Source organism: Camelus bactrianus, chromosome 6, assembly GCF_048773025.1.
Source record: "Camelus bactrianus isolate YW-2024 breed Bactrian camel chromosome 6, ASM4877302v1, whole genome shotgun sequence".
Taxonomy (NCBI): domain Eukaryota; kingdom Metazoa; phylum Chordata; class Mammalia; order Artiodactyla; family Camelidae; genus Camelus; species Camelus bactrianus.
This window is the reverse complement of record NC_133544.1, coordinates 42,119,602-42,147,400: the sequence shown is the minus strand read 5'-3', so window position 1 is coordinate 42,147,400 and position 27,799 is coordinate 42,119,602. Positions and strand designations below refer to the sequence as shown.

General features: G+C 41.6%; 1 long non-coding RNA gene across 1 annotated transcript in view; it reads left to right on the top strand.

The window, feature by feature from the left end:
• Positions 1 to 21,108: 21,108 nt before the first annotated feature.
• LOC105078424 (guanine nucleotide-binding protein G(I)/G(S)/G(O) subunit gamma-2) overlaps positions 21,109 to 27,799 on the top strand; it is a 117,310-nt gene continuing 110,619 nt past the window's right edge. Inside the window, exon 1 of the long non-coding RNA XR_836155.3 lies at positions 21,109 to 21,298. This is a non-coding gene — a long non-coding RNA (guanine nucleotide-binding protein G(I)/G(S)/G(O) subunit gamma-2). The remainder of the gene's footprint in view (positions 21,299 to 27,799) is intronic.

Below are 27,799 nucleotides of genomic sequence, written 5' to 3'. Positions count from 1 at the left end.
GTTTCTCCAAAAAGCAATTTAAATCTTTACTGAAGTCTCACAAAGAGGTACCAAAGTGGAATGCATTACACAATATGTGGCATAATTCCTGAAGATTCTCTTCACTGTCAAAAGTATTTTCAAATTTAAAAACAATTCTTATACAAATACATAATGAGTGTGGGTTAAAGTTTTTATTTTAACTCATTAAAATGATGATGAAGCCAGTTCAAGGATGATAAAAGAATATAATGTATATATAGTTAGTGAAAGCAAAAATGAGTGCAAGAATAAGACAGATACAAAACTAATCTATTTGCCACAGAGAAATAAGTCATTATCTTTGGGGTTCTCTTTTCTACTTTCAGAAATAATTTGCATTTCTACAGGGCAAAAATTATTCTCTTTAGGTGTCTTAACTCATGTTGCCATAACAAAATACCATAAACTAGGTAGCTTAAACAACAGAAATTTATTCTCTCGTTCTGGAGTCTGAAAGTCCAAGATCACCATGTCAGCATGGTCAGTTTCTGGTGAGATATCTCTTCCTAACTTGAGGATGGCCACATTCTCCCTATGTCCTCACTTGATGGAGAGAGAGAAAGGAAACTCTCTAATGTCTCATCTTATAAAGACACTAATCCCATCATGTGGGCCCCACTCTCATGACCTCATCTAAATATAATAACCTCCCAAATGTTCCATCTCCAAATATGATCATACTGGGGTTTAGAGCTTCAACATACAAATTGGTGGGGGAGTGGAGACACAATTCATTCCATAGCAATAGGCAAAAATACTTGCATTAGCAGTGTTCTGCAAAGTTTAAAGGCTACCCTTATAGAACTGTAAAATGGTCTGGTAAATAATTGGAAATTAGTAAGTCAAACAACTTTACATGCTTCTGAATTCAGATGACCCTTATGAAGGCTTATTAGACAGGACCCTGGCATGAGAAAAAAGGCATTTTGCCTTCCCAGGTTTGGAAATTTTTTTTTAACATTACTCATTTACTTCTCTATAGATTTACTTACTCAAAGTTCAGATTTATGAATTCTGAAGCTTCTACAATCTGGGGTGGAGGGTGGTCTGTATGTAGAAGAATATAAAATGTACATGTGAATATAATACTTGGGCTCCAGGGCCTTAGGATGAGTCTTTGCTAGTGAGAACTTCATGGAAGACTCTGTGTCCAACCCTCTTCATCACAATTTCCACATCCCCCTAAATCTTTTCTTCTAAACATTCAATGAAAATCTTCATCTTTCACTGATGCTTCTTTCCTCACTCAAAACTCTTCTCCAGCTCTTCTTGTCCATGAATTCCTTCTAACATCTTCCTAATGTAAGCCATTTTAACTTCTCCAGGGAGCTTCTAATTCTTGATACCTATTATCTCTATAGCAAGAGGCAACCTGGAGTAAGGTAAGATTGTGAATACACATGCAGTATTACTTACTCCCTCAGCACTGAGTCTGTAGGAAAAGGCCAGTGCTTCTTGACCCTAAGGTGGAGATGACTGAGGAAGGCTAATGTGTACCTCCCTTGGGAATTTTTAACCATAGTCAGGAAGCCTTAAATCCAAAAAATGAAAACCATTATTTGTGGAATTTCATGCAGCGGGGATATTTGAGAGGCATGAAGAATGGCAATATTGATTTTTAGAAAAGTTACCAGGAACACACATTCTACAGAATATCACTCACCTGTCACCAGAGCCAGTTCATCAGAGCATCTTTCCTGTGTGCCAGCTGCTGGGATGATGAATGAAATTATCATCACATCAGTACTGCAGCCACTTCCCCTGCCATTTTCCCCTTCTTTTTATAATGATAGTGGTGGCCGTGTGGGTCATATAGGATGCACTGTATTCCTGGCTTACAGTAGCTGGCTTGAGACCCACTCAACACAGGTGTCAGAATGCCTTTAAGACCCCCTCACCACACGGTACCAACTGAGTTAGAAACATAGTCTTGCTCTCTGGACCATTACTGGAAGAGACAAAAAAAAAAAAAAAATAGGCAGACACAAAGATTTGTTGAATGTTGACTTTGTTCAGAATATGCATTAAATAAATAACACTGAGGCTTTTGGAGAAGGCAGAAGAAGGGTGTTTTAAGGGTTGACGGGAGAAAGGAAAGTAGGAATTACCTCCGAGAATTCTTGGCTTTCTGTTAGCCAGAAGGATGCAAATACTTCTTTTCTCTATATAAAAAATCCTCCAGAGTGTTCCTTGGTGCTCAGCATGTAGATTTTGCACAACAGTGCAGGAGTGCCAGCATGCTGATGGGCTCCATCCCTGGGCGTGCCTGGCTTCTGCCTGCCCTGGGCCCCCTGCTGGGGTCAGGGCCATGTGGAAGCTAGCTCTTCCCTGGGGATTGAACACAGAGCTTGTCAACCAGCTGGGAGACAAGAGTCAAGTGCTGGAGACAGGTGGCAGATGAAAGGCTGGCTTGGTGCTAATGGGACTCCCTCCAGAGGGTAGCAAGTCAGAAGAAAGCCTTCCCTGCCTTCTGCAGAAGGCTTTGCATGTGTCCTGGGGATGCCTGCGCCACTGGGTAGTGTGTAAGGAAAAAAACACCTGCTACTCAACACTGAGGTTGCTAAAGCCACTTCAGTTTTCTAGGAGCATCCTTTTCATGGGAGAGAAGAAAAGCATAAGGGATGTCACCTAAGTGGGTTCTGGGAACACAACTAGGGCTGTAATGAATGCAAAGTTATTGCATACATGGCCTGAAGTGCTCATTAATAGAATGCAAATGTTCTGGAAATAGATTTTCTTTTCCATTCCCTTTAGGGCATTCCATTTATTTCTGCTCTGTCCAAAGAGACCCATTTTCCTGTCTGCTCTGAGTTAACAACTGTTTATTATATGCCCAGTTTAAAGATACCTTACTGCCCACCCACTATTGTATAAATGGATAAAAGATAAATTCCGTGCTACAAAGAGTGGGGGACGCTGATGGTCAGCAGGGTCTTCGCCGAAGTAGGGGAATGCAAATTAACAGAAGGTCCACTCTGTAGAATTAGGCTTTCGATCCTGGAATTATTACCAAGACTCAGCTTTTTAAATGCCCTCTCTGAGGAACTAGCAAAAGAGACAAGAGAAAGCTTCTTTGCTATCCTGATGTTTATTAATGGTCCCAGGCTCTGTGGAGGGGAACGTGAGGCAGAGATTCAAGTAATTACCATGTGAAGCAGGAAGGAACATGGAACTAATCGTATCAGATAAGAGACATAAAGCACCAGAAAATGTGAAGTGAAGAGAAAGACTAGGCATTCAGGTTTTTTATTCCATGGGCGTCTAAACCTGATTTCTCTCTCTCTCTTTTATTGTAGTATAACCAGTTTACAGTGTTGTGTCAATTTCTGTTGTACGGCATAATGTTTTTGTCATACATGTACATACATATATTTTCATATTCTTTTTCATTATAAGTTACTACAAGATATTGAATGTATTTCCCTGTGGTCTACAGAAGAAACTTAATATGTTTTATAAATAGTAGCTAGTATCTGCAAATCTCAAACTCCCAATTTATCCCTTCCCACCCCTTTCTTTCCCCTCTGGTAACTGTTAAGTTTGTTTTCTATGTATGTGCATCTATTTCTGTTTTGTAAATAAGTTCATTTGTGTCTTTTTTTTTAAAGATTCCACTTATGAATGATATCATATAGTATTTTTCTTTCTCTTTCTGGCTTACTTCACTTAGAATAACAATCTCCAGGTCCATCCATGTTACTACAAATGGCATTATTTTATTATTTTTTATGGCTGAATAGTATTCCATTGTAGATATATACCACAACTTCTTTATCCAGTCATCTGTTGATGGACATTTAGGTTGTTTCCATGTCTTGGCTATTGTAAATAGTGCTGCTGTGAAAATTGGGGTGCAGGTCTCTTTTCAAATTAGAGTTCCCTCTGGATATATGCCCAGGAGTGGAATTGCTGGATCATATGATAAGTCTAGTTTTAGATTTTTTGAGGGCTCTCCATACTGTTTTCCATAATGGCTGTATCAGCAAACCTAACTTCTCACCTCATTTCCTTTGTCTTGAGAAGGAGGAAAAGTACTTTCATATTCAGACCTCCAGGTCACCAGCTCTCTTTTCAGGGGTCCAAGGTTATATAGGTAAATTAGGGGGGTTTTCACTGTACTCCCTGTTTCCCTCTTGCCTCCCCATGGCTCCAAAATATCACCCACCATTGGTTTGAGATGTGTTGACTCAGGCATATCAACATCTACCCCACTTGTCCTTCCCAGGCTGCATGTTCCTCTACAAACACTTAAACAGAGGTACCTAAAGACAGACATTTTAAGGCAAACTTGTAGGATCATTCACTCTTGTCCCTTACCTACAACTTCCCCAAAAAACGAAAGATGCAAATTTATGAGGCTCCCTAAGTGTCTTCCTTTCAGAACTAGAAATAAATTTAAACCTTTAAAAAAGTAGCAAACCTTAGCTAAAATGTCATATTTTTCTTTTTCCTACCAATTTGTAAATATTGGTCTTGCTGCTGACAGTCGGATCTCTTGCTGACAAGTGCTTAAAAGGAAGCCCTGATCCAGTCTTGAAAATTTTAGGATGAGATGCTGTGCAGGGAAAATTATGCTAAAATAGATTGAGAAAGTAAGTAGCCTGGGAACCTGGAAGGCTGTGGTGAGGTCAGAGGGCATGCACCTTATCTTCAGCTTCACCTGACTCCATAACTTTCTTTATCCCTCATCATTTTATCATTAAGAAACTTCATGTTCCTTTACTGTCTGTTGGCGTCTTTCCATCAGTATGTCCCCTATGACACCTATGAAATGTTCTGCAATATCTACCTTCAACAGAAAATCAGCAGTAGCTCCTTGAGCCTGTTCGATGGCCCCTCCTTCCTGGACACAGTCTCATTCCCCACTCAGGAAGCGGCCCCCTCAGCGGCCCAGTTCCCAGTCTTCTGAGGGACCTCTGCCCTCTGGAGATGTCCCTCTCTTGTCCTCCCACTTCTACTTGTGTCCCCATCTCTTAAAATCCTTTGCATCTTTAGTTTTGCTCTTCCATTTTGTGCCTCGGTTGTCACACATTCCATCCCCTCTAGGAGTTTTCCTCGATGGAGTTGAACAGGGCTTTGCATCCAGTGAGTAGATGCAGAGAGAAGAAAGCCACATTAGCCCTTCTGCCCCAGGTCAAGTATACAGGAGAACAGTCTGACTTTTCACACCACTCTAAGTGACTACCTCTTAGCACAACTCCTATGCTACTGGGTGGAAGTGAGACCTCCCTTTCTTCTAGAGAAGTTACATTATGTAAACTAGTCCCTGAAGGCTCTCCTACCTTGGGGTATTTGGAGCCCTGAAACTCGGTTCAGTCACACACATGTGATGCCTAGAACACATCATTGCCCACTATGGCAAATGCAGATTATTTGGAGCCTTCATGTATATGATCATTATTTTCCAAGAGTAGGGGTCACTGACAGATCCTGTGGAGTAACCACAAATGTATAATATGAAACCAGTTTCATAAGTAAGAAGATGGGTGGTTCTCTAAAGGGTCACCATTGGTAGACAATTCAACCAAACTTCACAAAATCTGAGACTTGCCATTGGAGACAATATGGGAGAAGCTCGGGAGAATAGGGGAAAGGGACAAGGACAGCATCACAGGAGATAGAATTCTAATGAAGTAGTGGTTCTTAAATGTCACCACATGAATCAGGCACAGCAGGCCCCTCTCCAGACTGACTGACTGAGAATAGGTGGCTGTGGGCCCAGGAATCTCTACTTTAAAATATTTCCCCAGGGAATTCCGACATTTGCCCAGGTCTGGAACCCTACATTTAGAGCCTCCACCAGGAAAATAGCCCCTTGCTTTTCTCCATTAATGTAACCCTTCCTATTAAGAAGGCACTATTACCCCCATTTGACAGATGAGAACACTGAGGCACACAACTAGCAGTAAGCGGGGAGCTTGGATTTGAACCCATGTGATATGGCTTCAGAGACCGTGATAATATTTCAACAGACCTATTGAAAAAATAAAATGAGAAAGGCACTTGAAGGAAAAATAAAAGGAAGAAGTGAGAGGCAAATGAGAAAATCATTCTTGAGGATTTAGGAAATTATTGTGAAAAACCGATTCGACTTGCAGCCTGCAGAGGCGGGGACAGAGGCTCTCCAAGGGCAATGGTTGTCCTAATGACAGCCTCCAGATAATGCAAATTCTGTCACGAAAAAAGATCGGAATATGTCCAGTAGACTATATATGAAATATATACTAATATATTTAAGAATGATGTTTATAGATACACACTACTATGTATAAAATAGGTAGACAACAAGGTCCACTGTATAGCACAGGGAACTATATTCATTATCTTGTAATAACCTATAGTGAAAACGAATAGGAAAAGGAATACATATGTATGTATGTATATATATGTATATACACAACTGAATGACTACACTGTATAGCAGAAACTAACACAACATTGTAAATCAATTATACTTCAATTAAAAATAAATAATAAATTAAAATCTAAAAAAAAAAAAAAAAAGAATGATGTTTAACATGCATTAAGTCTTCACACATAGCACCCAGAGAGTCCCATCAAAGGAAACATGCTGATTTCTGAACAGTCTGCCTAGGGAAGTTTATACTCCACAGTATGCTATTTTTCCATTGTCTAAAAGACCTCCTTTTTTGTCTAACCTAGATGGACGCTATGACATCATGCTTATTTGCCCTCTCCTGACCTAAGCAGTAATGAAATTGAGGTCCTTGAAAAAAAACTCTCCTCTTCAGAGCCAGGACACTAAAAGCTTATCCAGATATGAGACAATTGTCTTGATAATATCTAGTCTAGACATAGAGACTTAGGAAGGAAGGTACAATTAGAATCTTTTTGTCTGGTGTTGATGCCTTCAAATCAGTTTTCTACAAGTCTGATTTTACTGTGTTACTTTTGTACCAATGGTGAGAGAGAAAACATCTTTCCCAGGTCTTCACCAGAGTACTTAATTGCATTTATTCTTTCTCCATCCTTTAGGGCTGTCAGATTCAGTAACTGACTCTGTGATTGGCAGCCACAATTTCCTTGGCAGCAGCCACAGGGCTCTGCACATCTAAACAGTCCTGAGAAGCCAGCCACTCACTGTCCCAGCACAGGAGTGCCATTTCCTGAGTTCCTACCAGAATAGTCACGGACCTGTCCGGGGTCCAAAACTAACGTAACTAGCTCAAGGAGTAGAGCGCATGTTTAGTACGCATGAGGCCCTGGGTTCAATCCCCAGTACCTCCTCCAAAAATAAATGAATAAATAAATAAACCTAATTAACCTCCCCCCCAAAAAAGGATAGTAGTTTGGCCTGAGTTGCCAGAGGAGTGGCCCAAGTGTGACCCTTTCTCACAGAGCACAATTATTTACCGAAATTGAAGACAAAAAAAATTTCTTTCTCTGGAGATTTCTGCTGCTAATCCTGGTGCCACTAAAGTAGCAAATCGAGGTGTTCCAGTAAAAGGCCCACCCATGTTATCGTAAAGCAGAAGAGACCAACAATCCAACTTAAGTTATAATTAGCAGAACTATATCAGATACTGCTAATCAACTCATTCTTACCATAAATCATAGGGATGTCTTTAGGGCAAAGAGAGAGAAGAGATACTGCTCTTATATTAATGCAAATAAATAACTGACAAATGGATAGATGGAGGTGTAACCATCCACTCTGGTTGCTCTACTCTTGAGAGTAATCCTTGCTGCCTCTTTCTTGCTCTTCTCTCCCTGATACCTCCTCCCTGACGTTACCAGACACTTGACCATTTAGCACTATGGAAACCACTCAGGTGTTTGGTGTGTCTACTCTGCTCTCACCATCCACCTTCCTCCCTTTCAGAACCTGCCCCACATTGTCATGGAATGGTTTTTCCAGAATGCTCGCCTAGTCATATCAGTCCTCTGACTAAAATCTTCTATGGTTCCTCATTTTTCGACAGTGGTTGCAATGTCATGGAAGTACTTCCCAAACTGACCCCAACCCTCTCCAGTGGAATCCACAGTGGACTCCACCAGCACACCCCGGCCATTTGTTCCTACCATGCCCAACCATTCATGGTTCTGTCCCACCCACATGCCTCTGCACAGGCAGTTACCTCAGCCAGGAGTCCCCTTTCTCTTACTCGGCCCTCAGCCACCCTCTACATCTCTTCTAAAGACTTTCCTGGAAACCCAGGCAAAATAAATATTTCTTCTTTGTGCTTCCTCTTCTCAGTTTCCCCCATCAGTGCTCTGATCCTGTTTCCATGACTGTCCCAGCCATAAACCAGTCTGACTGAAGGCACTCAGCTTGGTGAGGTAAAAATGTGGAGGGCCCAGCCACCTGCTGGCTCTATGAAAGCTATAATAAAATCTTGAAAAGGGAAATAAGTGCTCTTGTGCTCAGATTTAAAGTAAATATTCTGAAAGTTACCTGGTTTATTGTAGGTTCTTTTTCAATTCTTTTTTTTCTTCATCTTCTGTCTCTCAGGAATCTGGCTATGCGCTAAATTCAATAATCATATGGAGCCAGTCACTTTTTAAAATCTTGTCATTTTAAATCATGAAAATCCATATATCTTTAAATTACGATTAGAGGAAACAGGCCGAGCAGCTCTCACAGCGTGATCTGAGGAGCTCAGAAGATGTGTTTGGGGAAGTGTCATATTCTCTAGGGCTCCTTCCTATCCTAGTCTGTATTCCATTAAATATGCCATAACTATTCACCTTTGATATCAGACTATCAAAAGCTCTGAGAACTTCTGCAGTAAATCAACCTGTTTAATAACATTATTGAACCTAAGATTTTACAAAATTATTTGAGCCCTGAATTTCCTGCCCCAACTTTTTACCCTGTGTGACACCTATTGACCCAGTTTGGAACATACTGGCTTTTGTGATGAGGCAGAGTTGAATGCCAGAAAGAGTATTAAGAAATGGCAGTTACTGGGCCAGGATCTGTCCGCTTTGCCCCCTGGAGTCCCTCTCAGTGTCACTTCTCTGGCATCTATAAAACATGGCGTGCTTTAGCTCACTGCAGCTCTCATCCCTCACCCCCACAATACCGCATTCAAAAATGACTTCGTGATTCAGCTGCAGAAAACTAATAGTAAAGCACCAGGAGCTCTGTGTGTTTGTCTTTCAGCACCGTGAAAATTCTGCCTGACTAGGTTTTCAAAACCTTTATTTGAAGCATTTGTAAAGCAGAAAAAAAATTTTTTTTTTGAAAAAGAACAGATTAATTTTAAGCCATTTGATTCTAAGATATGAAAATCCAAGAAGTGAGTTATCAACAATTTTAGTTTTTGTATGCATAGTGAGTAATATAAAATACATTTTATTTGTTTTTAAAAATATACTAGTGCTCTCTATAGATGTTACTAAACACAGATAACACCCAGGTTATAGAAATCTGGATTCATCAATTTTTGAAATGTTGTTTTATCAGGGTGTCACAGTTTAAAAAAAATAGAAAAATAACTGTGTTTTATTATTTCTCCAAAAGTATTGGATAGAAATAAAAGTTAATCCAGCAAATATTATAAATTAGACAATTTGGAATCTTAATTTTAAAATTATGAAACTACACAAATAAGAGTAATTCTAAAAGATGTCCATGAAACCTGTTTTTTTTTTTTTTTTGGTTTTGTTTTGTTCTGTTTTCAGTCTAATTTAATTCTTCCACCCTGGTTAAATATTTCAGATTTCCTCTCAGTGGGACTCAGGCTGATTACTGAAGGGTTCTAGCCACCTGAGAATGGCATCTGTCTTCCTGTCACCATGCCAACTCTTCCTGCGACAAATGAGGGATTTCCCCTTTTTATTCCAGTCTTTCCTCCAATGAGGGAGAGACACGCTCCTCCCTCAGGAAGAGCACCATTTCTCATTACTGTTGGTTCCTTTTCTCTACTTTGTGTGAGAAAAAGGCTCGAGATGAAATCTTTTGTCTTTTTAGATACATTTTGTTTTCTCACTATTCTTACTGACATCTTTGTGTGTGGTGGCTGGGATCCCACTGCATTTACATGGCAACCAGGAAATCAGTCATTCAGAGTCGCCATGGTAACCGGAGGGGGGCAGGGAGGAGAAGTCCATTTTATCACGGTCGGCTGTGTCCCTTCCTGGAAGCCTCCAGAATTTTTAGACAGAGGTCATTATGAACACAACAACAACAACAAAATGCCTGCTGGCATCCAGGCAGCTGTGTACTGGCATCACAAAACGTCCTGCAGAGGAGGGTGTGAGTGACCCGGGGGCAAACATTACAAGGAGACAAAAGGCTTGCCCTCTCCCCGCGGAGCCCAGGGTGCTGACTTGGTCTCCTAGCAAGTCTGTAGAGGCAGGTCTGTGAGCTCCAGCTCCACACTCACTTGCCCAATTCTCTCTAAAGCTTTGAGTCTGCAGAGAAAAAGCAGGTAACCAATGTTGTAGAAGGAGAGTGAGTGTCTCATTTGGGGTGGGGGCACAGCTCTGCTTTTATGGTAAAAAGAGCCCCAAACTGCGGAAGTGGGGCAAAGGTGCTGTCCCAAGAAAAACGGAAGTGTCTGTTAAGTCGTTTCCTGCCACATCTGCTTCTGGAGCTGAAAGGTGTCATATTTCAAATGAAAAAAAAAAAAAAAGTCATAGGGGTTAACCAGTGAGATGACCTTTTATAAGCCAGATAATTAGAATCCTTAATCAATAGGCAGATTATGTTTTATAGCAAACAATAGGGGCCCTGGACCCCAGGAACAGACTTGGCTCCTGGATTGATTTAGCCAGACTTCTGGGGAGCCGGAACTGACCCAGAACCAATCACATTTCTAACTCAAGTTGAGAAAGCACTGTCTGATTTGAGACATCTTCTAGTGGCAGTGTCCCAGTAGGCCGGGGGCTAAAAACGTGTGAATGGAGAGCCTTTTCTTTGTAAAGTGAGAAAAAACTTTTCATCTTCTTTTTTTTTTTTTTTAAACAGTGTAATATTACTTTTTTCCTTTCTTGAAGATGAAATGAACAAACTCTACATTTCTGGCCTCCTCCTTCCAAACTGCCCCCACCAGGCTCCCTTATGTTCATCTCAGTAAACAATTCCAGCCTCAACGTTCGCTTTAAGAGTCTTCCTTACTCTTACTTCTCCCGCATTCAATTTAGTAGCAAATTCTTCTAGGTCTGGCTTTAAAATATATTCTGAATTCAGTCTTTTCTCACCATCTTTATTACCCACCATACCCAAGCCTCCTCCTCTTTCTAAATGCTCAAAGAGCCTCCTGACTGGTCTCCTTACCTATATCCTGGTCTCACGATGCAAGTTAGGTCATGCCGTGGCCCTGTTCAGATCACTCCCCACCCACCCACGGATGGACGGAACACTCGGAACACAACCATGACCCACAAAATGCTACCCGACATGCCCCTGCCTGCCCCTCCGTTCTCGCACCCTTCACATTCCTGTTTGTGTATTCTACTCTACCCACTCTGACTTCCTCGCTGTTCTTTGAACACATCAAGCATTCCCTGAATTCAGGGACTTTGCACCTGCTGGAACCCTCTTCCCCACATGTTAGGAGGCCTCTTGCTAGTATTGTAGAAGCACTAAGAGAGCTGCAGTGCAGCAGACACATGGGGCTGCCCAGAGGGGGCTGTGGTGACTATGGGAGGAAACCAGGACCAGAGCAGAATGTGGAGGAATAAACACACTGACCTCACCTTCTGTGTGTTGGCCAAACACAGCTGGAAACCAGAGTCCAAGGCAGCTGGGTACTATACAAATCATCTGTTGTTGCATAACAAATTACCCCGAAACACAGTGCATTGAAACAATAAACATTTATTATCTCTTACAGTTTCTCTGGGTCAGCAATTTGGAAGTGGCTTATCTCGATATTTCCTACCCCAGGCCTCCTATGAGACTGCAGTTAAGATGTCAGTTTTCTGAAGGCTGATCTTGGATGAAAGATTCACTTCCGAGGTGGCTCACTTAACATGGCTGGCAAATCGTTGCTGGATTTTGGCAGGATGCCTAACACAGGCCTCCACAGGGCTACTTGAGTGTCCTCACCACATGGTACCTGGCTTTCCCAAGAGTGAGTGGTCCAGGAGCCCAAGGTGGGAGCTACAGGGCCTTTTATAACCCAGCCTTGGAAATTACACACCATCACCTCAGCTGTATTCTATTAGTCACATAGATCCGTCTGAGTCAGTGTGGGACGAGACCACACAAAGGTATGAACGGCAGGAGCCACGAATGATTGGGGGCTGTCTTGGAGATACCACTGGGCACAGAGCGAAACAAAGATGGTAGAGAATGAACTGAAAGGGTGGTGAGGAGGTGGAAATCAGGGAATAACCAGCACCCTTCCTTGACCATTCTACTTAAAATATTATATGCATTCCTGCCATTCTGTTTCCCTTTACTCACAAGCCTTAATGCTGCCTGACATATCAAATATTTATTTGTTAACTCTTTTATTTTTGATTTCCCTACTATCATATAAACTCCACGAAATGAGAGACTTGGACTATTTTGTATTTTGCTGGCACCTAATAAGCTTCCAATAAATACTTATATATTTGAATACATGATTTATACTCAAATTAAATAAAGAGTAAAAATTTATACTCAGACTTTTAGATAAAAAGTTTTAAAATGACTAATTCCAGTGACATCCCCACCCTTTTTAAACTAAATGATTATCCCCCCCCCCCAAAAGAATACTACTACTCAGTGAATTAGAATTTGCTTTTGGGAGTTTTGCCAGCAACACAATTGCCTCTTGGTCTTTTCTCCCTCTTCATCTGGTGGTGGTGGTGATGTTCTCCCTTCATTTTAAGATCAAGTTTTCGTATTTTTTTCTCTTAAAAGTAAGTTGCATTGCCTTTTGTTTATTTGATTCTCAGCTGAGTTCTGTTTTCAGAGGTCTGATTTAATCAAATGGTTCTCACGAGAAAAGGAAACCCTTCCTTCCTAATCTCCCCTATTATTTCCCTTTTGTTGATTCCTGAAACCTGCCAAGGGTACCTGTGGGAATTTCTGTGGCACCTACAAGGCTAAGGAGATTGCTGACCTGTGGTTACTGACGGTCAGAAGAGAACAGATTGCAAGCAGAGAATACTCTTCCTGGGCCCCACGTTGAGCCAATGTTCAGGACTAACTGCCCATGGGCTGACTGTGAGAAGAAAAAGGCAGCCTCGGGAACAGCTGCATCCAAATCTAGAGTGGGTTTGGGGGTGGTTTTTCTCCTCCCTAGAAAGTGTGTTAGTAACACCTTTCCAGATACAAAGCGGGAAAAGCTGATCCCTTATGTTAGGAAGCAGGTTCCCTCGGAGTGGAGGAGACAAGCTTGTTGTCAAAATGGTGAAAAGACAAGACTTGATGCCACATATGCATACGTTATCATCCCACAAAATCTGCACAGAATCATTTGTTGTAACTCCTTTTCTTCCTTTCTTTCTTTTCTTTCTGTTAATAGAGTACTGTAACCTCATGCATGTAAGCATATGCTCTACCACTGAGCTATACCCACCCCGCGTTGTAACTCCTTTTTATAATGTGGTGCACCTAATTTCACCATCTGTACCAGAACCAGCACCTTTTCTCTCTTATTCAGTCTAAACCTAACCCTGGCCATCAGCTTGGCTGGTTAGGGTATGGTGCTATTTCATAAACCTCATCCTTTACCCATTATAAATATGAATAATGAGTAATTTGTGTTAAGTTCATTCATTCATTTAACAAAGGTTTAGTGAGTGCTCACTATGTACCAGACACCATCCAGGCCCTGGCTAACCATCATAAGCACACAGTTATCGTCCTAGAAATTTAGGGGTAGGAAGGTGTTTTTATTTTCCTATCTGATGATGGTCACAAATGGTGGGTCTTTGATGAATTTCCTTAGACTATTATTCCAGAATAAAATAAGAGTCTGTCTCACTAACAGTTAAGCAAATCCATTCATTCTGAACACTTCAGTTTCTTTCTTGAAGTCTTATTTTTCCCTAGCGGTGTCCCCTCAGCCATGGGCAAGTACTACTTTTTCCCCCTTGACTGTATTATTTGAGGTTATTGCCGATGCCTTCTGAAGATATAAAACCACTGACGTATGTGATCCTTACTTAAGGGTTCAGGTAATACAGTTTCCCACGCTTATTTCAGAGCGCCCAGTGTGTTTATAGGGCATTGGTGGGGTTTTCTTAGTCATGTTATGCTGTCAATTTTCAGCTCATATAACTACTTTTTAGATGCAAAAAGTTGGTGGTGGGGAGTTAGGAGGAATGCATATAAATATTTTAACAGCAAACAAATGGCTTGGCTGTGGTCTGGGTGAATTCCAGTATTTTTTGAGCTGGGAAGGAATCAATAACAATAACTGGTCTTGAGCAAGTAACCCACTCTTTTCATTTGAAAACAAAGCCATAAATGACAATTTATAAATAATGACAAACTTGCTTACTAACATGATACTCTAAGACTTAACTTTTTAAAATTACAAATAAATCTGCAGATGCTTGGCTTATAATTTTCCTCCTAAAATTAATCTCTACCTCACTTGAAATGCTTTTGCATTCATATATGCAACAAATACTTATTGCACACCTAGTATGTGCTGTGCACTGGGCACTGTGGGAGGCACTAGAGACTGTGAGTAAGACAGTGAGTAAGACACTGGCTGTGTGTTCTAGAATTCCACACGCGGTGACGGAAAGAGAAAGGAAACCGTACAATGACAACACAGTGTAGTAAGAGCTATAACCAAGATAAGAGGTGATTTGTGGAGGAGCAAGGATACAACTAACCCAGCCATTTTCTTTTAGAAAACTGTATAAGTAAAAGTAATTTGCTAAGAAAGTTTATTTATTAACTACATTTGCCAAGTCAATAATTTGCGCTTTCTTCTCTGCTGAAATTACCCTGCACAATCATACAAGTAATATATAAAGAATGTTGACTAACTTCTTGCTAAAGCAACAAGTCATTTTTGTAACATTTCGTAGGAAGTTATCTCAAATGTATTGCATTACTGAAAATGCACCTTCTAAGTTTAGAGATTTGCAAGAAGAGCCACCAACAGACAAAACTTTTTAAGAGCTTTCTATGTATAGTGAGACTTCTTTATCACATCAGTAACTTACAGATTTTTGCCTCCTGGTTTAATAGTATTACTTGATTGGTAACTTCAGGGTCTTTCCTGTTTCAACATCAATATCACATTTTTTCTTCTTGCCACATTCTCTTCTCATTTTTTAATTCCCAGGGACATTTTTGGTCATATTTTAAGCAGCCTTGGTGGTTTGTTTGCTCATTCACTTAGAATTTTGTAAAATCTACATTTTTGGATCTTCAAAGTGGTCATTAGTACTCATAACTTTCCTACACAAGACCTAACGGTTTAGATTCACTTAAAGTTAACAAACATGTACTGAACACACACAGTATACAGAGATGAGAGGCAGAGCCCTGCCCTCAGGGGGCACTCAGTCTAGTTAGACTCCAGTGGACTCAGAAGAAGAGACAGATTCACCATCTAACACTCGGCATCTCAATTCCCTCGCCAACTCCCATGGTTCTGTTTCTGAAATTCTATCACAGGAAGATTCAAAGTGAGAAACTTAAGACTTAGGAGAAAACTAGAGCTGGGGAGACCAAGGTCATAAGCGAACCTATGAATATTCTTTGCAGTAGGGACATGACCAAAGACGCGATGACAGAATGCCCTCAGACGCCTTTGATTCTCCACCTTTTGCCAAGCTACTTACCATCAAAATAGTGTGGTGACATATCTGGCACAGAAAGACCAAATCTTACCTCTCTGCCTGGCCTGCAAATGCTTGGAGTTATTATCATATAGCTTTTCTTTCAAGACACTTCAAAATGATTTACATGTGCGATAATAGTCTTACTGATTCGTATCCTTTCATTCAGACCTTCCTTTCAAAGGATTGTTTTTCCCAGACTCTGCGTGTGCACAGCGTTCTCTAACCTCTGCCATACTTCGTTGCTGACTCCCTCTTGATCTTGTTGCTTGTTTCCTGTTGTCTCTGCTTTTCTGTTTGCATCTTCAGAGACTTTTTAGAGGGGACAGGTTGTATTTTGCAGAATGACTGTTTCTGTTTTTAACAGCAAGAATGCCTTTGGTTTCAATTCTTTCATCACCCAAGTGGACGGTCTAGCTCCACCTTCCACTGGTGGAGGGTTTGGAATATTTTCTGCTTATGGGAAGACTAGAACTTCAGATAAGAAGCAGGCAGCGTCCACTCAGGGAGTGTCTAGCCTTTGTCCCTACTTGAACTGGCCAAACTCTCCCTGTGCACAGCTGTTTGGATCCACATCCGGGCCTCTCTGGCTCTTTCTTGCCAACTTCCAGCTCTGGTTTGACCTCCTCCCCCATCTCCTGCCTTCTTCCTGCCTGCCTCCCTCCATACCTGGTGTCCCCTTCAGCCAGACCTCCTGTTTCATAATTAGCCCTTCTCAACCCTTGTATTTGTTACGAATGCAAGTTTCTTGAACTCTTTCATCACGGCAACCTCCACCCAGGGCTTTAAGTACGTAACACAGCATATATATACAACCCAAATGAGTTCCATTGGGGTGACATTTCAGGCAGTGGCAGGGAAGAATCTGGGGAGCTTCACACTATCTACTTGGCCCCCCTGTTAGCCCTGCCCAGGGCAAAGGGAAGGGAGAACTCATGCTTCTGATGCTTTGCCCTATGGAGGAAGAGCTGACCATTCACTCAGCAAACCCCTCTTTCTATTAATTTTGTGCTGAGCTGTGCAGTGGAGACTGACAGTTCCCATTTTTTGAGGGCCAGCGACTCTCTCTGGAGAAGGCTGAGTTCTGCCCGCCCTGCCCCTGGACTCTCTTTAAATGGAGTAGGATTCAGTCTTCTTGGCTCCTAGCAGCTGGGGGTAGGCTCAGATGTCTGGTGGGGAGGGCATGATCCTGTGACACACAGATCAGATTATTATGATGCCTTTTTTTTTTAAGCAGTCTTAGAGAGACTTCCATTCCTGTTAATTGATCCAAGAAATGCCTGGAATTGTAGATTTTCTGTGATAAAATAATGGCTCAATGATTCACTTATTTATTCTTGATTACTATTTGGCACAACAGTTAAGCCAATGTATCATTAAAGTAGATGAGTGGACAGGATTTATTAGTATATAAATTCACCTTCTTATTCCCATTTCACTCTGCCCTCTCCAGCGCAGCCCACACATGCCCTCAAGGAAGCAGCAGTGCTGGTACAGTTTCTGGCTCCTCTCTGAAGCAACAGAATAAGGAAGGACAGAGAGAGACCCAAAAAGAGATCTGGACAGAGAAGCTGGGCGGGGGGGGGGGGGGGGTAGGGAGGGGAGCTTAGCCACAGAAGGCAAGTCAATCAAAATAGTAAAGAAATAGCTGGGCATGGAAATGGGGGGAGAGAGAGAGGAACAATATTTAAAGAGATCAGAGGAAGAGTTCGGGGACTTGGCATGGGAGGGGCTCTGGGACAGCTGTGAGGTGGCAAAAACTGGAGAATGCAGGTACAAGGGGAACATGAAATTAGTCTCTTTAAAATTATAAATTAGTCTTTAAAGTTCATCTGGAAATGCAAGTAAGGAATGGCTTTCTTTCCTGTTTCTTTTTAAAATGTATTTTAAACATTTCTTTTTGTTGCCAGTCTGTGCTTCTTTATAAGCAGTTCAGTGCAGAAATGGAATGAGGAGTTGCCCCAGGATTCTTTATATGACAAATATTCAGGATTTGGTATATATGGATCATGGCTTTCTGCAGACAATTTGAAAAAAAAAATAGATGGCTTATTGTTTCTTATCCCATGACCAACTTCTCATATTAGAAACTTCCTTTTCCCCTACTCCTCAGGCACCCAAAGGAAAATAAGACCAGTTTTGGAATTTCTGCCAGCTATGTCTTTTCATTACACAAACATCTGTTAGCTCCCTGCTGTGTGACAAGCAAAGATGAATGGAGCATGACCCTAGCCTTAAGGGGCTCAAATACTGAGGAGGGAGGTGGACATAGTAACAGCTCATTAAAACAACATAGTTAATGCTGAAATGGAGACTGAGGCAGGGTACCATGCACTCACAGGGCCAGGAAGACCCAGCTCTACTCTGTCTTTATAGGAGGATAAAGTAGAAAGTATTGCAGGCTATAGGAGGCTGGGGGAATTTTATCCAATCCTCTACTACAATATAGAGGGAAAACCAAAGCACTGCTGTAATGAGACAGTGGCAAGGGTAGTAGAGAGGAGGAGTTTGGTCAAAGAGAGTTTCCTGGTGGGTATGAAGGATGAGGAACTCGAAATCAGACGTGCGGCAACAAAGACCAATGGTTGTAATGTTATTTTTACATTCCTGCTCTGGGCGACTGGTTTATATTCCTCACTAAATGAAATGGAGATTATGGAAAGGGGACCAAGCTTTGGGTGAGGCAATATGTATGATTTGGGGAATGCTGATATTAAAGAACTCCAAGGCACATCCAGCTAGAGTGCTCAGTAATGCAGGAGAGAGATCAGGCCAAGATCATGGCCTCCTTATTACCATTCATCTCCTCCACCAGGTGGTTGTGAGTACAAGGTATCGATGCCTACAATTTGGGCCACTGATGAATGTTGAAGAACTTTACAGGCCTTTGTCTTATGTACTGGCTCACGTTTGGTTACTGGCTCGTGGTAGTGTGAACTGTTAATGGTGTCATGTAATTATATCTCTGAAGAAATGAACGCTTTGCAGACTCAGTATGCCCACTTACCATGCTTGCATTAAGAGCTCTGGACTGGATTAATCTTCTCTTGGCCAGTCTACACCTCCACATTTTTCTTTTCTCTCCAGAAAAACAACTATTAGAATTAGTGAGAAGCAATGAGGGTAAAGACAGGAAGAGGAAGATCTTAAAATCTAGTTTTCAGTTTTGAAGAGAGGTTGGCTGGCACTTCTCAGCAATGGTCAGAGTAACCTAATGAGAGATTTATGAGGCCAGAGATAGAAGAACCAATCGGAAGGCAGCAGGCCAACTTCCTAGAGATTTTATTGTCGGAAAGAGATGTCCCTATGTAGACATAAAGATAAGTACCAGCCACTCTCTGATGGTTGAGAGAGTGAGTGAGAAAGGGAAAGGGGGACAGAGGATTAAAAAAAAAAAAAAAAAAAAAAAGACCAGTTTGAATCCAGAGTTAACACCAGCATCTGCTGGTTTAAAATTAACCAAAGATTTGTTTCCATAATCTCTCCATTTATAATTGCGCTTCTCATTTTTCTTAGACTTAATGTCATAATATATTTAAATTTTCATTTAAAAGCTCCCAGTAACTTTTGACATCAAGATTCCTGATTGGGAGGTAATTCATATCTGATCTTCATTTGTGTTATAGGAGGCTGTGGGAATTTTATCCAGCCCCCCCCCCAAACTACAATCCTATTTCCTGTTGGTTCAAAAGCAGTTCCTCATTTTAAATCTTGAAACGACCCATTTTGTAGTTTTCTGATGTTAGTGAGTTGACAGCGGGGTCCTTTTTGATAAAAATATTTCCAGGAAGAAATAAGCAAACTCTGTTCATGGAACATCAAATCTAAACAAAAGGTATCCTGGGGACTGTAGGATCCTGCAGAACATTTCACAGAAATTAAATTCTGTACCTCCCAGGCTGATTTGCTGTGGTCCCCACGGCAGGTTAGGAAGGCTCACTTGGTGACTTCTCTGTCGATAGAGTTACCCTGCATTTAGCCTAGATTTCCATCACTTCCTGTTAGTTTACTTGCTGGAAGGGTAAGGCTGTGTTAAAAAGTGAAGTTGGGAATTAACTATTTTGCTTTCCAGGCACTGATTCTTGAGGAGAGGTTTTTCAACGGTGTTGCCTGGGAATTAGAAGGATCCCCCCCACCCCAGCTCTCAGCCTGCGCTTAATCTGTAGCTTCCCGAAAGCACCTTGTGTTCATTCTGGGGGAGAATGACTCAAAAGCTGAATAAATTCAGAGCCCCAAGAGTATCGAGGTTTAGTGGTGAATATACCAACTTTGGGCAATCGGGAAACCAAGAACTGGTCCTGTTTGGGCTGCTGACTGCCTGAGTCACTCACTGTCTCTGAGTGTCAGTGTCCTCTGAAAATAACAAGAGCTGATATGTATTGGACACTTCCTAGGTTTCAGGAATGGTCATTATCATTTTGTGCACCATTTCATTTACTCCTCAGATTTCTGCTGTGTGTTAGGACTATCATCACCTCCATTTTGCACATGAGGAAATCACACAGAAGTTAAATAATTTGCCCAAGTTCATACAGTCACAAATGACAGCTTGGATTCAAATACTGGTGGATGGTCTGTGTACCCTTACTCCTAATGCTACGCCACCTCCTAAAGTGAAGGGAAAGGATAAGAGGATGAGGGTCCTTGCAGCCCTACTAGCATGGGGCAAGGGGAAGAGGACTCTGCTTCTGGGCTGAAAAGATACAGCATTAGTCTCTACCTCATTCATCCCTTCCCACCACTGAGCATCTTTTGGGGATATGTCTTCTCTCTTAGGCCACAGGTAGCCTTGTAGTACTTGGGTTATCTCCTATGCCCCACAGGAGTACGTACCAGGGCCATTCTTCTCTGAGCACATGGATTAAGCAAGATCGCAGTGGTCGCAGGACCTTGGAGAAATTAAGTGTCTGGAATGTTAGCCACAGGGGGAAAAAAAAGACTTCAGCAAGAAGCTGCGCTTTCCCAGCTCGCTGGCTTGATAGGGACCACAGTAAATCAAGCAGAGCCATGGAGGCCGGTATTGGATCTCAGGGGCAGAACCTGGCCGGGGGCTGTCAACCCCCCAAAGCAACAGCAGCAAACCCAAGTTCAGGATAAGAAAGCAGACTATGTGCCGGGAAGGGGATTGGGGATGGAGGTGAGGGTGAGGGAATGAGAAGAGGCAGGAAGGAACAGGCAGCACCAGAGGGACCTTGGCACAAGGGGAAGAGGGGCTTACAGCCCTGGTGTCAGCAGCCCTGCAGAAGGGGAGAGGGCTCCCCTGGGCCTTGACATGGAAGGGGAGGGAAAGAAGTAAGCAGCTCACAGCTAGCGAGAGGAGGAAGTGGGAGATGCTGCTTCCTGTAAAAAGAACGATGACTGAAGACAAAGCTGGGTGGGGACTAGTCCCTGGGCTGCAGGCGCGGCTGCTACACATACACACAGCGGCTGCCGCTCCGTGGGCAGCTCCTACTACTGCTGGGCTGGGCTGGCCTGCGCGGGGCGGGCTGCGCCGGAGCTCGCCTGCACACAGCCGCGCGGAGGGAGGAGAAAAGACACTCTTCTCAGGCCAGCCTCGGGAGCCAAGGTAAAGGAAACGCTTTTCATCTTGCTCCTTTTTAAGTGAGAAAAATGACCACCGCCTGCCGTCTTAAGGGCAGATTTCGAAGGAAAGAGAGGCACAGTGGCTCGGGGTTGGGGGACATGGTTAGGAGGGGTTCTGTTAGGAAAGCTTTTGAAATGACCACATTTGTGACACCTTTGTTTTTTAAAAAAATAATCCTTATTAGTGGTTAGCTTCGGTGACTCATCAGGAAAACATACTCAATGTTAAGAAGCTGTTTGCATAGTTCTGGAATTAAAGCAGAGCCCAGCTGAAATCATTTGGGGCTGAGAGGCTGTAGGCTGATCATCTGAACAGTGCAGTCCTGTTTTAGGGGTGGAAGGAGTGGAAAACGTTAATTGCATTATCTTTCTTACACAGTGCACTAGGGTAGCTTTAGTCTTGCGGCATGATGACTGATTTGGCTTTTTTTAATGGTTAACTCCTTTTGTACTCAGAATTTGCCAACAAAGGCTGGAATTGCATATGTGAGGGGCAGTATTTACCATTAAAAATGATGTCTTCCTCCCTCTGCTCTGTGCAGCTGCTTTCAGGATAATCTCAGAAAGAGCTACCATTTGCCGATAGGCTGTATCCTAAAGTTGCATCCTTTCTCAGAGGAGTGTGGCAGGTTTAACTTGTCTAGACTCAGATACCCATGCATATATGGATTTCATGTTTATAGAGATTTTATTCGTCTCTAGGTCAAGGTGCTTATTGGCCTCAGTAAGAGACAACATGTAAAAGTGCTGCTGGGTTGTTTCCTTACCTGCATAGTCTACAGATGGACAAAATAGTAAAATCAGAACGTGATTTTTATTGTGTGATTTTCTTAAGCAATGGGTCCTCTTACTGAGAGCCTGTGGCTGTGGCTTGTTCATATTTGTGAATGATACGTAAAAGTGCGGTAAACCGGTCTAACGGATTAGGAATGAGATTGTGAGATTCCTTTGGCAGGATATGTAGGAGAAGGAGTTTAATATCCTAGCGTAGCATGATTTAAAAAATTAAGTTTTTGTCTCCAACAGAAAGTGTGGTTAAGCCATAAATGATCACTGATGAAAGATTTTGTCTTGCATTTTTAGAATGAAAGGTGATACATTTTCAAAGGAAAGAACTGCTTTTAGCAGAGTAAACATAATAAAAAGGTTGTATTTAGACACCCATAAATTCTTAAAATGTATGTTTTAAACACTAAATATGCACGGAGAGTGTATATGCCTCCTCATTTATCATCATTCTCAATTTGAAGAGCGATAGTTTTTTGGTTTTTGTTTTTTTTCAGTGCTATCTCTATGAAATTAATTTGGTTTCTCAAAATGTATGGGGTAGCAGCACATTTTCAGAGATAAGAATCTTTGGGTACTAAAGGGAAAAAATGTCTAGTTTTCTGAGCTTACTTATGAAACCAAACCTGTACGATGACTAAGAGGGGAAATATTGCTGGTGTTGAAACAGTGGCGCTCCCCTGACAGATCCATTGAATTTAATCAAATCTGCGGGCAAAACAAGTCACGCCGCATACTCCACGAATCCAATTCCTGTTTGTCTTGTGGCGTGAAAAATGTAAAGATCATCTTCTCAGAGAGGAGCTCTTAGGTAGCTCTTGGATTCAGGATGCCCGTAACTGCAGCTCCATGATCACACTGCCTATCATGAAATGAAATGGCAAGTTGGGAATCTGGGCTGTGTGAATGAGGCTGGGGCTCACCCTCTGGTACTTACTCATCTACAGTCTGGATTCACTGGATAATGCCAACACCCTGCTTTGTGTGGGGATGTGTGGACAATCTGCCTTACTCCTCTCTGTGTGTTTCACAAAAGAGTAAGAAAATGAAACCTTGGCTCATAGGCACAGGGGCGTCCAGAGGCTCCCTGCTCTCTTTCAGAAAACATCTAAGAGATGCCTGTTTTCTGCACAGCCTGAAACATTCCCTTAATTGTTTCATTCCAGCTTGAAGCACACATGAGTGAGTAACAGCAGATCACTACCTATGATGGTAGGAGGTTTAAGAGAAAGGTGAAAATGCTCCTTTCCTGTAGAATGGGACTATTTCCACTTACTCTTGGTGTATGGAATATTTAAGACATACTGCTTTTCTCCAGAGGATTCAGTGGCTTTTGAGGGAGTCAGCCAACACTGAAATTTTAACTGTATGTGTGTGTGTGTGTTTTTCCCCTGCCATACGGTCAATAGCAGAATGGAAACATGACTCCATTATTTCTTGGCCAGTTGTGGGCCTCATGGTAGACACAGAGTGAATGCATTTGGTTGACTGACTTTTTTAGCCTATTTCACAAGGCAGGCCCAACTTTTAAGTATAAAAGCTCTAGAGTCAAAGCACAAAGCCTCTTCAAAAGACAACTGGGGTTGGAAGAAAACAGCATCATGGAGCGAAAAGAACACAGGCTTTGAGAATCAGACAAATCTGCCTTTGAACCCTAGCGCTGCTTGTTACTCCTTGACCTGGTACATTAACTTATGAACGTTGGTCTCTTTGCTGTATAGAGGGGTTAATAGTACATAATCAGGGTATTTTTTTGTGTTTTTTTTATTTTTAATTTTTTTAATTTTTGCTTTTGTGTATGGCTATGTGAGTGCCTGCCTGGTACGTAGTAAGTACTCAGATGTCATTTTTTTCTCTTGCATGGCTTGCAGGAAAAGTTAGCATGTTCTTGATCTTTGCCACTACCTCAAGGGTTCCAGGAGACGTTTTTTTTAATTGTAGTAAAATGTATATAACATAAAATTTCCCATTTTAACCATTTCTAAGTGTAGTGTTCTGTGGCTTTAAGTATATTGACATTGTTGTGCAGCCATCGCCACCATCAATCTCCAGAGCTTTTGCATCTTCTCAAACCGAAACTCCGTTCCCATTAAACACTAACTCTGCATTCCCTCCTCCCTGCCAGCCCCTGGCAACCACCATTCTACCTTCTGTCTATATATCTGACTACTCTAGTTACTCATATAAGTGGAATCATACAGTAGTTGTCCTTTTGCGACTGGCTTATTTCACTTCAAAATTAATTGATTAATTAAATTTGAATTAATTAGAGTTAATTAATTTAACATGTCTTCAAGGTTCCATGCTTCCATGTAATAGCACGTATTGGAATTTCCTTTTCTAGGCTGAATAGTGATCCATTATATGTATGTACTACATTTGTTTATGCATTCATCTGTTGATGGACACTTGGGTGGCTTCCACATCTTAGCTGCTATGGATAATGCTGCTATGATCATGGGAGTACAAATATCTGTTGGAGTCCCTGCTTCATTTCTTTTTGGGTACCCAGAACTGTAACCACTGTATCATATGGTAACTCTGTTTAATTTTTTTGAAAAATAGCCATCCTGTTTTCCAGAGCAGCTGCACCATTTTATATTTCCACAGCAGTGCACAAGAGTTATAGTTTCTTCACACCCTCACAACACCAGTTGTTTCCTGGGGTCCTTTATTTGTTTGTTTTTAATGGTAACTATCCCAGTGGGTGTGAATTGGTATCTCTTTTTGGTTTCAATTTGCATTTCCCTGAGGATTAGTGAAGTTGCCTGTCTTTTCATGTGCCTATTGGCCATTTGTATGTCTTCTCTAGAGAAATGTCTGTTTTAATCCTTTACCCATTTTTTTAATTGGATTGTTTTCAAGGAGACTTTTTTAAATGATGGGATCTCTTAACATAGTGTGTCAGAAAGATCATGTTTATGATATTTGTATTTAATCCCTGGTATTTACCAGTATTATCCTACCCAAGTGAAATTCTGCTTTCAAAAGTGACTTTTAAACTCAAAAGGAGAAAGAAAATCCACATAAATCCTGAGAATTGGTGACATCAAGACCCTTAGAGTGAAATTCAAGCCCTTATTGTAGACCAGTGACCCTGCTGGCCAGGTGAGGGCCAGGTACAAAGGAGGCACGGGGTGGGGGGCTGTCACTTCAGTGTCCTTCTAGCCTCTGCTCATTGGCTGCATGAGAAACAAGGCCCAATAGGTAGCAAATTCAGAAAAAGGGAAGAGAAACACTTGTTTTCAAACTCTTTTTAATGGGGAGCATTAACTTGGAAAGGGGCAAAACAACAGTGATAGGTTCTGAGAGAAGTTTCTATTAATGAAATGTGATTCTAACCTAAATTTCAGTTTTGAAAATATAGAATCCCGTGTTTCATTTTCCACCACAGATTTCACTCTTGATTCGGTAACTGGTGAGGCAGGGTATGGAGAGCCGAGGAGATCTGGGCAGAAGATTAGGGAGGACTCTGTTGAACAGCAATGATGTCTGAGATTTATGGTGTGGGTGCAGATGTTGACCTTGAATGGTTTGAAGAGCTCCTGAGTATATGTTAATTTTTTGTAATACCCTCTGTGTGTGTACAGGGGGGTTGGATAATGAATATGCACATCTATTCATCCTATAGTTACTGAGAGCACCAGGGACTGACTTTTCTAGACCCAGGTGGGAGAGGGGAATTACAGAGCTGTGTCAAGACTTAGTCCCAGCCTATAACATGGTAGAATGGTAGAGCTAAAAATGACCTGGGGATGAGCCTGTATCTACCACTCCATGGCAGACAATAAAATAGGCCCCAAATTTGTTACCTTTCTAGAGCTGCACAGTTGATTAATACCTTACCTCCCAATTCAATCTCCATTTTACTTCCCTCCACCATAGGACAAATGGATAGAGAAAATCTTTATACTTTGTCACTTTAAAAATTGTCTGTAAGACCAAATTATTTTGTTTAAAAAGAAAAGGGTGATGTTTAAATTTAATACCTTATGGAAATACGGAGTTTCTGTATTCAAATTGATTCAAATGTTAAGATGACACTGTGGCACTGAGATGCAGGTTTTTTAGGTAAGAGCACTAGGGATATATGTGGTTCTCCAAAACTCTTTTGTTAAAACAAGCTATAGTTAAGGGGAGTCAGTGTTCAGATAATCTTTAGAGGACTTCATTCAACATTAAAAAAGAGGGAGCTCAATTCTCAAACTCTAGTGATAACATGTCTCTCAGAAGTGGTACCACTGAATACCATGGCATGAGATAAGACAGGATTAGCCTTTATCTTGGCAAATATGTGTAAACAGCCAAGCCTTTAATGGAAAGGCTTGGAAAAACCAGTCACTGACCCTTCCTCCCTGTTTCTCTGGCCTTCCCTTGTCGCCCTGCCATCCTGGTTGTCAGAGTCCGACCTTCCCATGATCGTCTGCCCCAGGCGCCTGGCAGTAAAGCTGATGGGGGGGTCTGGGAACTGGACTGATGGGCTCTCCTCCACATTCCTTGCAACATCAACAGGGCCATGGCTGTTCTTTGAAAATCCTTTTTTAAAAAAAAATTTCACTTTTTACTATTCCCTTTGCATTTGCAATGAAAACTGTTAAACCCAAGCCTCCATGCCCTTTGTTCATTACAGGTGACCTCAGCTTCTGTTTTTTGGAGAAACCATATATTACAGAATTACTCAACCTCATTCTTTACCACCTTGCAATGTCTTGTGTCTTCACATTTTCTTCTCCCTTCCGAGGTCAAATTAGCACAGTCTTTCTTTCCAGCCAGGAGTAAACTCTCTACTTGGACTCCCCAGTATATTTCCTTTCACTTTCTAGGGGATTATGTTCTGACAATTATTCTACCTCCCTCCTACATGCATATTTGGTTGCTTCTTTTTATTGATCCTCTTTGCCTCCAAACATGCTTAGTTTACACATTTAAATTAATTAAAAATTAAACAAACCTGCTGCCAGCAAATCTTCCCTTTGAGTTTTGTAACCTCTCCTATCTTCTTACCTATCAGAGTGGAAAAATAGTTTTCCCTCCACCCTTCTCAGTTCTGGAAACCCTGTAACAAAAGACAAATTAATAAGAGAAAAACAAGCAGATGTTTATTAACTTGTGTACCTCATGGATACATGGGCAATACCAGGGAAAAGTGAGTAACTCTCAGAAGTGGCTTAGAATTCAGGCTAAAATACCATCTTCAGCTGAAGACAAAATAGAGGAGGAGAAGTTATGAGGAGATTACCAGGAGAAGCATGGTAAATAAGAGTAAGATTTGATATGCTGATTTAAGTTGATGCCTCTCCATTGACAAGAATCTCAAGGGCGTCATTCTTATCTTCCTGGTACAGAGAGTGAGGTACCCTTACAAATGGAGACTTCCTTCGTAAGTGTAAATTCCCCTTACAAAAAGGTAACTTCTAATCTGTTTTCAGAATTTGTCCTGTGTCTGCTACTTCCCAAAATAACCTACCCAAAATAATCCTTATGCCAAAGAAGCATATTTCAGGGTGGCATATTCTGCCACCCTTCACACCTCTCTGAAGGCTCCCAACTTCTCCATTAACTCCAAGTTCTGCTCCCCAAATATGAATGTTCTCAAGATTTGAGTCTTCTGTCACTTAATATCTCCCTCTCCCTTTTTTAGATTCTTTTCTGTGATTTCAGTCATTGTCATTGTGTGGGTCAGTTCCAAATCTGATTC